The sequence below is a fragment of the Acartia tonsa genome, chromosome 13 (genome assembly GCF_053477335.1).
Source record: "Acartia tonsa isolate MP-2025a chromosome 13, ASM5347733v1, whole genome shotgun sequence".
NCBI classification, from domain to species: Eukaryota; Metazoa; Arthropoda; class Copepoda; order Calanoida; family Acartiidae; genus Acartia; species Acartia tonsa.
Genome location: NC_137272.1, coordinates 10,081,041 through 10,092,510, shown reverse-complemented (window position 1 = coordinate 10,092,510; position 11,470 = coordinate 10,081,041). Strand labels below are relative to the sequence as shown.

The window sequence follows — 11,470 nt, the reverse complement described above, 5'->3', positions numbered from 1 at the left end:
TTAGGCTGAATGATGCAGAGAGAAAAGTTTCTGATGCATGTATTTGACAATAATGTATTTTCCATCCCTTATGAAAGTAATCATATGATAGAGGTAGTTATTATATCCCTACAAATGTAGAATAATCAAAAATTAATAAGATTTTCTTTAAAAATATTTCTTTAAAGAAGAAATTTAAAAGAGAACCTAAAGAATGTTAATTAATCAATTTTGTCACAACAGTAAAATTTTGTAAAATAAAATAAATTCATATTTTTTATTCAAAGCGCTAAAAATCATAAAAAAATTATGTTTACAGTTTTATTTTGACTTTACACACTTTTTTGCACTTGTATTCCAACTTTGTTAGAATGATAATGATAAGTTTGTGAGTATAATCTTATCTTTTGTCTTAAAATGAAAAGCATTTTTCTACTCTGTGTATTATTTGTTGTAATGGCAGAATCAGTAAAATCTCTTTTAAAAAAGGATTTCGAATGCTGTAAAAATAGGAGGTATTTGATAATTCATACGTCATAGTTTCTAAGTGTATGCTCATACATTATCAAAGCCCCATGAATAGCATTAATTATAAAGTGGGTTTTTTAGAAAGGTTTTAATTGTTTGTTAGTACAATGTTTTCTGTAAGCCTAACCCTGCTCAGGGGCCTAACTCCTGTGGTGAGGTCTAATCATTAGAGCTAACCTGTACTAACGCCCATTTTATCTAGAGTTATAGGGCTTTAATTTTGATTAGATCCCCTGATTTATAAATAATTTTGCTTCCTTCATCTATTTATTTGCATTCTTTTATTTCAGGTCCTTTTTTATTTAATTCTTATTTTTTTTAATTTTGATGAAATTTCATTAAAATATTATTCTTTTTATGAAAATTATGAAAGATCAGAACCTGGAAACTGCAATTGACCCACATTCTTAATTGCTACAAAGTTGTGCCCCTGAAAGAAGATACTACAATAGGACACTTACAGATGGACTACAAGAGGATTATACAAACAGAATATTTCAAGTTTAGATAATAGCATAATATCAATAATAATTTTAGGGATGATTGCATAGCAAGTTGTAAGCTCAATGGATGCCCAACAACGTGTGGTATAGGAATATTTTCTATATTTAATTAATTCAGGATTACGGTATATTGGACAAACTCGTGTATTCCTTATTCCAACACCTCAAAAAATAGGGGGAAGTTTGTATGCCCCCCCCCCCCTTTGAGTGTTTTCATTGGGGAATTTTAAATATTTTTAAATTGAGTGATATTTAAGGTAAGGGGGGGGGGGAGCAAAGCTTAATATTTTTTTTACTGAAATAGAAAATTTACAACAGGAAAAATATGCAAAGAAACCATTGAAGATGGAAGGACAAAAATGGTTTGGTGCCGCTTAATAGAATGTAACATTATAGCTCCATATCTATGTGGAAATAAAACAACAACTTTTTAAGCAATATAATTTCAATATCCATAAATATTATTATTTGATGCTTTTACTTAAAGTGTATATCAGGCACTAAAACTTCTTCCCATTGTACTTTTTAAATAAATTGAAACAAATAGAAGTTGGTATTTTTTTCTTTAAAAAAATTATTTCACAAATATACCTATATAATAAAAAATACTTTAAATGAAAAAAATTTTAAATTAAGAAAATATCTGTTTGGTGCTTTTTACATTTAACTTATAATTTATTAAAAATGTAAAATGAAAATCAAAAGAAGTATTGTTAAATAAACATTTCTATTGAAAAACTTCAAACATGGTGCGTTCTTTTTGTCATCATTTTTATTATCCCCAATGACCTCAAAAACTGTAATCTCTAAAAAGGTTTTGTGTTTGTGTACCAATTTTTTTATGATCTCTGTCATATTTTTTTCTTATTGAAATACAGTAATTTGGTGTTCATTTGCCAAAGTCTATATCTAAATAAGATTTTTGCTGGACAGAAAATTATAACCTTATTTTTGTCAGAATCTTAGGTAGTTAGTAACTTATTATTTTTTTTACAATAAAAACACCACTTTTCTTAGTCAAAAATCTCTGAAAAAAAATCGGTTTAATTTGCGTTTGTAAGCGTAAAATCATAGCGGAAACAAATGAAACTAAAATAAACTCAGCTGTGATTGGTTGTTGAGCTGATTCAGCCTTCTGATTGGCTGGAAATACTACAGTACTCTCGGTATGACGTAAGTTAAACTAAATTTTTAAAAATGATTTGCCTATAAAAATGGGTATTCCTATTTTAAAAATAAAATTAGTTACTGGCAACCTAAATTTATGACAAAATTAGCTTATTATTTTGTTTCTAGGCTACATAGTTTAATTTCAAAGTTTTAACATGAGCAATGAAAATCTTTCAAAATTTTCATTGTACATAAAATGTCATTATAAAATGCCTACAACTTTTTTGGTATTAAAGCTTAGGGCTTCATATATCTACTTGTGTTAGTCTTTCAGCAGTTAGATCGGTGTATTTCTTGCATGGTTCCTTTATAGAGTAGATACAATATCCGTACAATTAGAGTGATATGTGGTTATGACAACTATCATAATATGAATATTGTATATGGATGTACGTACATACCTTATTTATAGAGTAGAAATAATATCCATGCAATGAGGGTGAGGTGTGGTTATGACAAGAAATATAATATGAATATTGTATAAGATTAATTGTCGGCTATATTGTTAAGTATCCAATGTTAATATAGACAGGATAAAGAATTGGTGTTCAAACCCAGCACCAAAAAAGACTTGTATTTAAAAAGTAATGATCTTTCTACATTTATCAGTACGTCAATTACAAAAAGCTCTGACGGTCAACTTTAACATGTAAGAACCGTGCTTTCAATTTCAAACATTGTTTTCTGATTTATGTGACAATTTAGAAAAGGTAGGTATTTTGTATTATATGTTAGGTAATTTTTCAACAGTTATATTTTTATTTCTAAATAATGCTACATATAAAAAGCAACATTACTAAATATTTGATAACCGCTAAGATTTTTAAAGTTTTGCTTTACATGTTGTCATTCATGCTTAGAGGTACACTGACTTAAGAACACCAAATAAACTATTAGAGTGATTTCAAAGACTGTTAGTCTGACAGACAATGAGACAAACTCTAAGCAATAATTTATATTCGTAACTTTGTATAAACACAATCATGCTATATTGATTTATGGCTATGTAATACTAACAAAAAAAGCTACAACAATTATCTTGATTTTTTTTGTGTTTTTTTGCATATGAAAATTCATTTGTTAATTTTAAAGTTACAATTTACTGAAACAGATTGAAAGCATAAATCACAAGAGTTTAATGAAACATTACTTTTAAAAGGATATAATAAGTGATATTCTGGTTTTCTGATTTCTGAGACATCTAGAAGAAATATGGAAAACCTTCTCTGTTAAAAAATACATCAAATTTAATTCAATTGTTTCTTAATATTTCCAGGGAAATATACTAAAAAAGTACTAAATGAAATATAATCAAAATAAAGTCAAATTGACTTGAATAAAGAAATGTGGTATATGATTACTTGGAAGTTGCAACATATTTTCGCATACTCCAATAAAATGGTCCTTCCAGCTGGCTAATAGAACAATACCCCCTTTTATCCCATCTCCTCTTCTCCTACTGAAGGAAAATAATGACCAGTAAAATAGGATTAAAGTATAGCAACCTAAATAGAAGACAAAATTTCTCCTGTTTTAATATCTACTTATATTATATTAATTGGAAGATATAAATTGGTTGGTTAATTAAGTTGAGTGTCCGTTTCAACCAAAAATTTTAATTTACAGAAGGGGTAATATTATGAATTATGAGATGTACATCAATTTATCGGCCATTGTCTTATTCCTTTAGAACACTGGAAACATATACAATGACATATTCAAGTCTTAAAATATTAGTATGTTAATTTTTAGTCAAACCTAACAATATTGAATATTAAATGCGATATTACTCTATATTGGTTTATATTTGTTTGTCAGATTTTGCAATTTTCAATCTTCGCTTTTATGGATTTTTATCATCTAAGTTTATTTTAACTTTTTACTCTCTTTTAATTACAAAATAAAATTTATATTAATTGTTATGTAATCTAGCTTTAACTAACAAGAACAAAATATCTTTAAAGAGAGTTAAAAATCATTTAAATTCAATACTGTATATCAATTAGTTGTTAGAATTTTGATTGATTCTTTAAAAAGCAAGGCAATTGTATATTTAAAAGCGCTGCACCATGCCTGTTCAGCATTAAACTGCTGTTAGTTTTTTCACTATGCCTTACCCCTGTGAAGCCTATACCTGGTGTGCCCTAACCCTACAGGGCTACCATACCCAGTATCCAATATAACCTAAACTAACCTGACATAAAGGAATAACTATTCCCTTATTTTTAACTTATTTTAAAAAAAAAAACAAAAGGGGAGTTTATTTGCTCTACAAGGCACTTTGAGGGGAAACGCCAAATTAATTAGAGAAGAGCTTAGCTATATGTGATAATACAAGATTAAGTTTATAATAACAAGAAGCCTTGTATATAGAACATGTAAAAAGAACAAATCCCTACAGAATTTAAAGGATATTTCATTCGAAAAAAATGTTTACTGTTATAAATAACAGTATATTCCTAAAGTAACAGGAGGTCTTAATGTATGTCGGCCAGGATCTTGTAAACAGCTAGACCAATAAATTATTTTTAAAATTTCCATGGAAGGCTTCTGTTGGTTTAGGGAAGGTTTAAGGCTATGTAGCTGGGGGGCTTGCTATACCAATTACATCCTCAACACAAAAAAATAATTATTGGTAATGGGAGGGGGGAGGGGGTGTGGAGTCCAAAATCTTTCCTTTTAAAGTTCAATTTTTTTCTTTAAATGAACATTCTTCCCTTAATCTATGTTTTTATTTGACGCAATTAATGCAGTTAAACCAGGGAGTGGGTGAACATTAGAATGTTTAGTACACTAGTCACCAATTTTTTCGTTGGCTTAATAACTTTGTGGACTTTCATTGAATTTTGATTGGTTGGTTCATTAAGTTGAAATTCCAAGCTTTTCAACCACTAGTTGTAATCTACAGAAGGTGCAATTTTGTTTATCATCATTGGGGATATAAATTAATTTATTGGTCATTGTCTTATCCCTTTAGATCCCTGAATTACACCTTTATCAGATGTATAACAAAATATTGCATTATTCACTTATGAAATGTTAAAGATTCAAGTCAAATTCATTATAGAGTATCGAAGTTACTCTTTGACTCTCTTTGTCAGTCTGTCAATCAGTCTTAGGGAATTATATTTTTCTCAGCTTCTAGTTAAGCTAGACTGATCATTTCCCTTACCAAAGAGAATTCAGTTTATAATTTATTTGGTCTGTAAGTTTGTTGGTCATGCTACAGAAGTCAATAATATTGATATGTGAATTTTTATCACATACTTCTCTCTTTTTCTTTTTCTTTTCTATTAACTCTAAACATATGCTTTGATTTCGTTCATTTGTCCAGTTGTTTTTTGTGTGCTTTACTACTTATGGATATTGTCATCCTTGTTTTATAGTCATTGCAAATCTGCTAAAAATTCCAATAGACGACATATTAGAATAGTCCATTATTCTAATATAACGTCATTCAAGACATTTAGCCAAAAGTTTTCAAATTTATTACCTTTTTTATAAGCACTATAAAGAGCTCCATCTGCTAATAAAAAAATAGGATCATGGAAAGAAAACAAAGTCATTCCTAAATAGGACAGAAGTCACTGGAAATTGATCTAAGGAAGGCTACTTATGTCCTTCATCTAACAAAATCTAACTTAAGGGAGGTGACTTATGTCCTTTGTCTGACAAATTCTTACATTAGGAAGGCTGCTTATGTCCTTCATCTTGCAAAACATAGCAAATTCTTGCAAAACATAGCAAATTCTTGGAAAACTTAGCTTTTCTGTCCTTCACATAGCTAATTCTTGCAAAACATAGCAAATTCTTACAAAACATAGCAAATTCTTGCAAAACATTGCAAATTCTTACAAAACATAGCAAATTCTTGGAAAACTTAGCTTTTCTGTCCTTTACATAGCTAATTCTTGCAAAACATAGCAAATTCTTACAAAACATAGCAAATTCTTGCAAAACATTGCAAATTCTTACAAAACATAGCAAATTCTTGCAAAACATAGCAAATTCTTGCAAAACATAGCAAATTCTTGCAAAACATAGCAAATTCTTGGAAAACTTAGCTTTTCTGTCCTTCACATAGCTAATTCTTGCAAAACATAGCAAATTCTTACAAAACATAGCAAATTCTTGCAAAACATAGCAAATTCTTACTAAACATAGCAAATTCTTACAAATGTAGCAAATACTTGCAATAAGGGTCCCAAACTCAAAAACAAATTTTCAGCGCGATCCGACCACCGGTTCTTGAGATACGGTGACCTGGTGTCCTTGGTACCGACTGTAAGATTTGGGAAATGGTTCGAATCCTTAGTAAATTTGGCTAAGTCCAAAAATATTTTGAAGAAAAAATACCCAGGTGACACCAAGCGTACCTACTGAGAGGACACCAGGTCGAAAATATTCTAAGTGTCAAAAAATTTTTGGACTTTGGCCAAATTTACTAAGGATTCGAACCATTTCCCAAATCTTACAGTTGGTACCAAGGACACCAGGTCACCGTATCTCAAGAACCGGTGGTCGGATCGCGCTGAAAATTTGTTTTTGAGTTTGGGAGCCTCCTTGTATGAATTTGCTAAGTTTTGCAAGAATTTGCTACGTTTTGTAAGAATTTGCTATGTTTTGTAAGAATTTGCTATGTTTTGTAAGAATTTGCTATGTTTTGCAAGAATTTGCTATTTTTTGTAAGAATTTGCTATGTTTTGCAAGAATTAGCTATGTGAAGGACAGAAAAGCTAATTTTTCCAAGAATTTGCTATGTTTTGTAAGAATTTGCTATGTTTTGCAAGAATTTGCTATGTTTTGTAAGAATTTGCAATGTTTTGCAAGAATTTGCTATGTTTTGTAAGAATTTGCTATGTTTTGCAAGAATTAGCTATGTGAAGGACAGAAAAGCTAAGTTTTCTAAGAATTTGCCATGTTTTGCAAGAATTTGCTATGTTTTGCAAGAATTTGCTATGTTTTGTAAGAATTTGCTATGTTTTGCAAAAATTTGCTATGTGAAGGACAAAAAAGCTAAGTTTTCCAAGAATTTGCTATGTTTTGCAAGAATTTGCTATGTGAAGGACAGAAAAGCTAAGTTTTCTAAGAATTTGCTATGTTTTGTAAGAATATGCTATGTTTTGCAAGAATTAGCTATGTGAAGGACAGAAAAGCTAAGTTTTCCAAGAATTTGCTATTTTTTGCAAGAATTTGCTATGTTTTGCAAGAATTTGCTATGTTTTGCAAGAATTTGCTATGTTTTGCAAGAATTTGCTATATTTTGCAAGAATTTGCTATGTTTTGCAAGAATTTGCTATGTTTTGCAAGAATTTGCTATGTTTTGTAAGAATTTGCAATGTTTTGCAAGAATTTGCTATGTTTTGTAAGAATTTGCTATGTTTTGCAAGAATTAGCTATGTGAAGGACAGAAAAGCTAAGTTTTCTAAGAATTTGCCATGTTTTGCAAGAATTTGCTATGTTTTGCAAGAATTTGCTATGTTTTGTAAGAATTTGCTATGTTATGCAAGACTTTGCTATGTGAAGGACAAAAAAGCTAAGTTTTCCAAGAATTTGCTATGTTTTGCAAGAATTTGCTATGTTTTGCAAGAATTTGCTATGTTTTGCAAGAATTTGCTATGTTTTGCAAGAATTTGCTATGTGAAGGACAGAAAAGCTAAGTTTTCTAAGAATTTGCTATGTTTTGTAAGAATTTGCTATGTTTTGCAAGAATTTGCTATGTTTTGTAAGAATTTGCTATGTTTTGCAAGAATTTGCTATGTTTTGTAAAAATTTGCTATGTTTTGCAAGAATTTGCTATGTGTAGGACAGAAAAGCTAAGTTTTCTAAGAATTTGCTATGTTTTGTAAGAATTTGCTATGTTTTGCAAGAATTTGCTATATTTTGCAAGAATTTGCTATGTGAAGGACAGAAAAGCTAAGTTTTCTAAGAATTTGCTATGTTTTGTAAGAATTTGCTATGTTTTGCAAGAATTTGCTATGTTTTGTAAGAATTTGCTATGTTTTGCAAGAATTAGCTATGTGAAGGACAGAAAAGCTAAGTTTTCCAAGAATTTGCTATGTTTTGCAAGAATTTGCTATGTTTTGCAATAATTTGCTATGTTTTGTAAGAATTTGCTATGTTTTGTAAGAATTTGCTATGTTTTGTAAGAATTTGCTATGTTTTGCAAGAATTTGCTATGTTTTGCAAGATTTTGCTATGTGAAGGATCAAAAAGCTAGGTTTTGTGAGGTGAAGGGAGGCTACTTATGTCCTCAATCTTGCAAAATCTTTGTTAAGGGAGGCATGTTATGCCCTTCATCTAACAAATTCTCACTTAAGGAAGGCTACTTATGTCCTTCCTAGGAAGTTGACTTCTGTCCTAATTTAGGAATGACTTTGTTTTCTTTCCATGATCCAAAAAATATTAAATGAACAAAACATTATAAATAAATATTTATTAAAGTTTATAATCTAATTTAAAGAAGAAATGAAATATCAAACTATAAATCAAATTGATTATAAATAAAGTGAAACTTTAAGCATTTTATGGAAATTGGAAACTAAATACATGTCTAAAATACTTACCACTAAATTTGGTAATTTTTTACTTGAATAGGAGTGGGGAAAGAAGGGTAATTGGAGTGGACTATCTAAAAAAAGCATTCTGAGTATTTTAGTCTCTTTTCTAGTTTCCATTTCATACAAGTGAAACTTTCGTAGTCATTTAAATCTGATATAAAAACTATTTTAAGCACAAAACATTAATAAATATTTATTAAAAATTTTTAATTCTTTTACTAGGAACATTTTTAGTTCTAATATCTGGTGACTTTGTAGAGTTGCTTGATTTTGTCGACTTGTTAGATTTACATTTTCCCTCAGCTATTTCTGAACATTTGTATGGTCCACACTTAAAGAGAAAATTTTTGCCTTCAGTTCCAAATTTACAAATGCGAGGGGCTTTACAGGTTTCAGAACATTTTAAATCTTCACACATCATAGAACAATTTTCCCTAAAATAATTTAAGAAGAAGCAGCTTATAGTGCTTATAGAAAAAATGACATTATACAATTCAAATAACTAATGATAAGCCAGTATACAGTTTATCTTTGGTAAATTAAAATGTATACTGGCCTATCATTGGTTATTTGTTTTGTATGATGTCATTTTTTATAGGCACCATATGCTGCTTCATTAAGAATGATGACAACGTCCATAAGTAGATAGCCAAAGTAAATCATGTCAGAACAAGTGGATCATTTATAGATGGTCAGAAAACTGTTATAATAAAGTACAAGAATTGAATATATTAATACAAGCTTGACTTATCAACTTAATATCCCTGTAAATATTAAATTATTGGTGCATTCCAAATGTGCATGTTGCGCAATGAAAGTATAACCCCCCCCCCCTACTTCCCCCGGGGTTAGGCATAAGGAGACAATAACCTCTTCGGGGGGGGGGGGGGGCTAACACCATATAATGCTACTTAACCTATAGTAAAGAGCAAACAAAAAATGATAACCCTCCCGCCCTTATTCAATTTATTGAAAAAATAAGAAATTTGGGTCACAGTGCTCCACAAGCACTTTGAAATATCTTACCTGACTTTTGTACAGCACTCCAGGCTCTCTGCAGCAGTGGGGTAGGGTCTATCAGTTGATTTTACTTCAACCATCAACATGAATATAGTACAGATTAAGATAATCATTTTCATCATGATTGATGATTTAGTTATACTAAATTTTATTTTAATTTTCATGAGAAAATAACCTTGTTTTTAAAGACACTTGTAGAAGCAGTAATGAATAATTGATAGAATTATTACCCTAGATGGACTTTGAAACACAAAAAAATCCGTGAAAGGAAATTTCTTGCAGACAAACCATTTATGTTTAGATTTTGTCATATTTGATTAATTCAGTCCAATATATAAACATTTATAGCTGACTTGTCATATATAAAAAAAAACTACCATTTTGTTCTTAAATGTGTACACTTTCTACGAATAATATGGCCAGTTTGTCCTACATTGTGTTCTAAGTGGTCCAATTTACTGATTAGGGCTTTAGATTACTATCGTAAAATGTCAAAGGTTTATAAATCCATCAAACTTGTCATTTGGAGTCATGAATAAAAGACATTCATACCGAGAGAAAGACAGGGATCTTAAGGGATAAGACAATGGACAATAAATTTATATACATACATATTTATATCAATGATGATAAACACAATTATTCCTGTTGTTGACTTAGATTATTGGTTAAAAAGTTTAGACATTATCATTTAGGAAACACTCCATCAGAATTTTATACAAGTACCTGAAGTTTTTGTTTAACCCTTACAGATCGGGCCCCAATTCCCACCTTAATAGATCGGGGGGGGGGGGGGGCCTCTCGGCTCCTGTTACAGTTAGAGACATAAATTTTTTTTCTGGTGGTTCAAGTGTATATTTAGAGAAAATTACTTTTTCTAGTCATAGCGGTTAGACCGCTCCTTAGCCGCTTTTTAGCGGCCAGCCGCTAAATATTAAAACAGCTGTAGAGCGGCCAATTTTAAAGCTAGGATCACCAAATTTTAGCTGGAACTTTTAATTTTATAACAAAAAATTTCTTTTTCTTACCATCGCCGAAAAACGGCAAATAACGGAAACCGCCATTTTCGGCGGTTAAGGCGGTTGGCGGCGCCAATTAATATTTTTATCTGTTTCTGATCACAATAAAAGACTACATAAAAAAATAGTTGGTCTATAGCTGTTTTGAAATTCGGCGGCTGGCAGCTTACAAACGGCAAAATTACAGGTAGGAAATAGAAAATCGGTCAAAAATCGGTCAAGGAGTGTTCAAACGGTCATGACCTTACTACTCACGGAAGTTTATTATTGCTTAAGGATGTACCACAAAGTTTTTTAGGTATCTAGCTGTAATAGAAGCCACGATATATATGATATAAGTCCATATTAAAAGCAGGACATAAAATCGGTTATAAAATCGGTCAGGAAGCGGTCAAACGGTCAAAGGGTCATAACACCACTATTCTCAGGTGTTCATTGATATCCCAATATTCACCAAAATAAAATTTAGGTCTCTATCTTATACACAAAAGTCATAATGAAGAATTATTTCGAATTTTTTAAAATTTTGGTGCCACCTAACCGACTTTGACTGGACGCCACGACCGACACAGACCAGATATCCTTATAAGATCAACTCTTTCCGACGTATAATTACTTAACTTAAAAAGTCATGAAGTCACAACTCTCTATCTTACCTACAAAAAAATGACATTGAAAAAACTAGAGGGGG

At 30.4% G+C, this 11,470-nt stretch overlaps 2 long non-coding RNA genes across 2 annotated transcripts; one reads left to right on the top strand and one right to left on the bottom strand.

Annotated features, from left to right (window-relative positions):
• Nucleotides 1–355: 355 nt before the first annotated feature.
• On the top strand, nt 356–1,746 carry LOC145304599 (uncharacterized). The gene is made up of 3 exons (XR_013874142.1): nt 356–494; nt 1,045–1,094; nt 1,329–1,746. It is a non-coding gene; the product is annotated as an uncharacterized LOC145304599 (long non-coding RNA).
• A 6,868-nt stretch (nt 1,747–8,614) lies between these two features.
• Nucleotides 8,615–9,921, bottom strand: LOC145334859 (uncharacterized). The gene is made up of 2 exons (XR_013885037.1): nt 9,767–9,921; nt 8,615–9,174 (listed from the first exon to the last, which is right to left on the bottom strand). It is a non-coding gene; the product is annotated as an uncharacterized LOC145334859 (long non-coding RNA).
• Nucleotides 9,922–11,470: the final 1,549 nt, after the last annotated feature.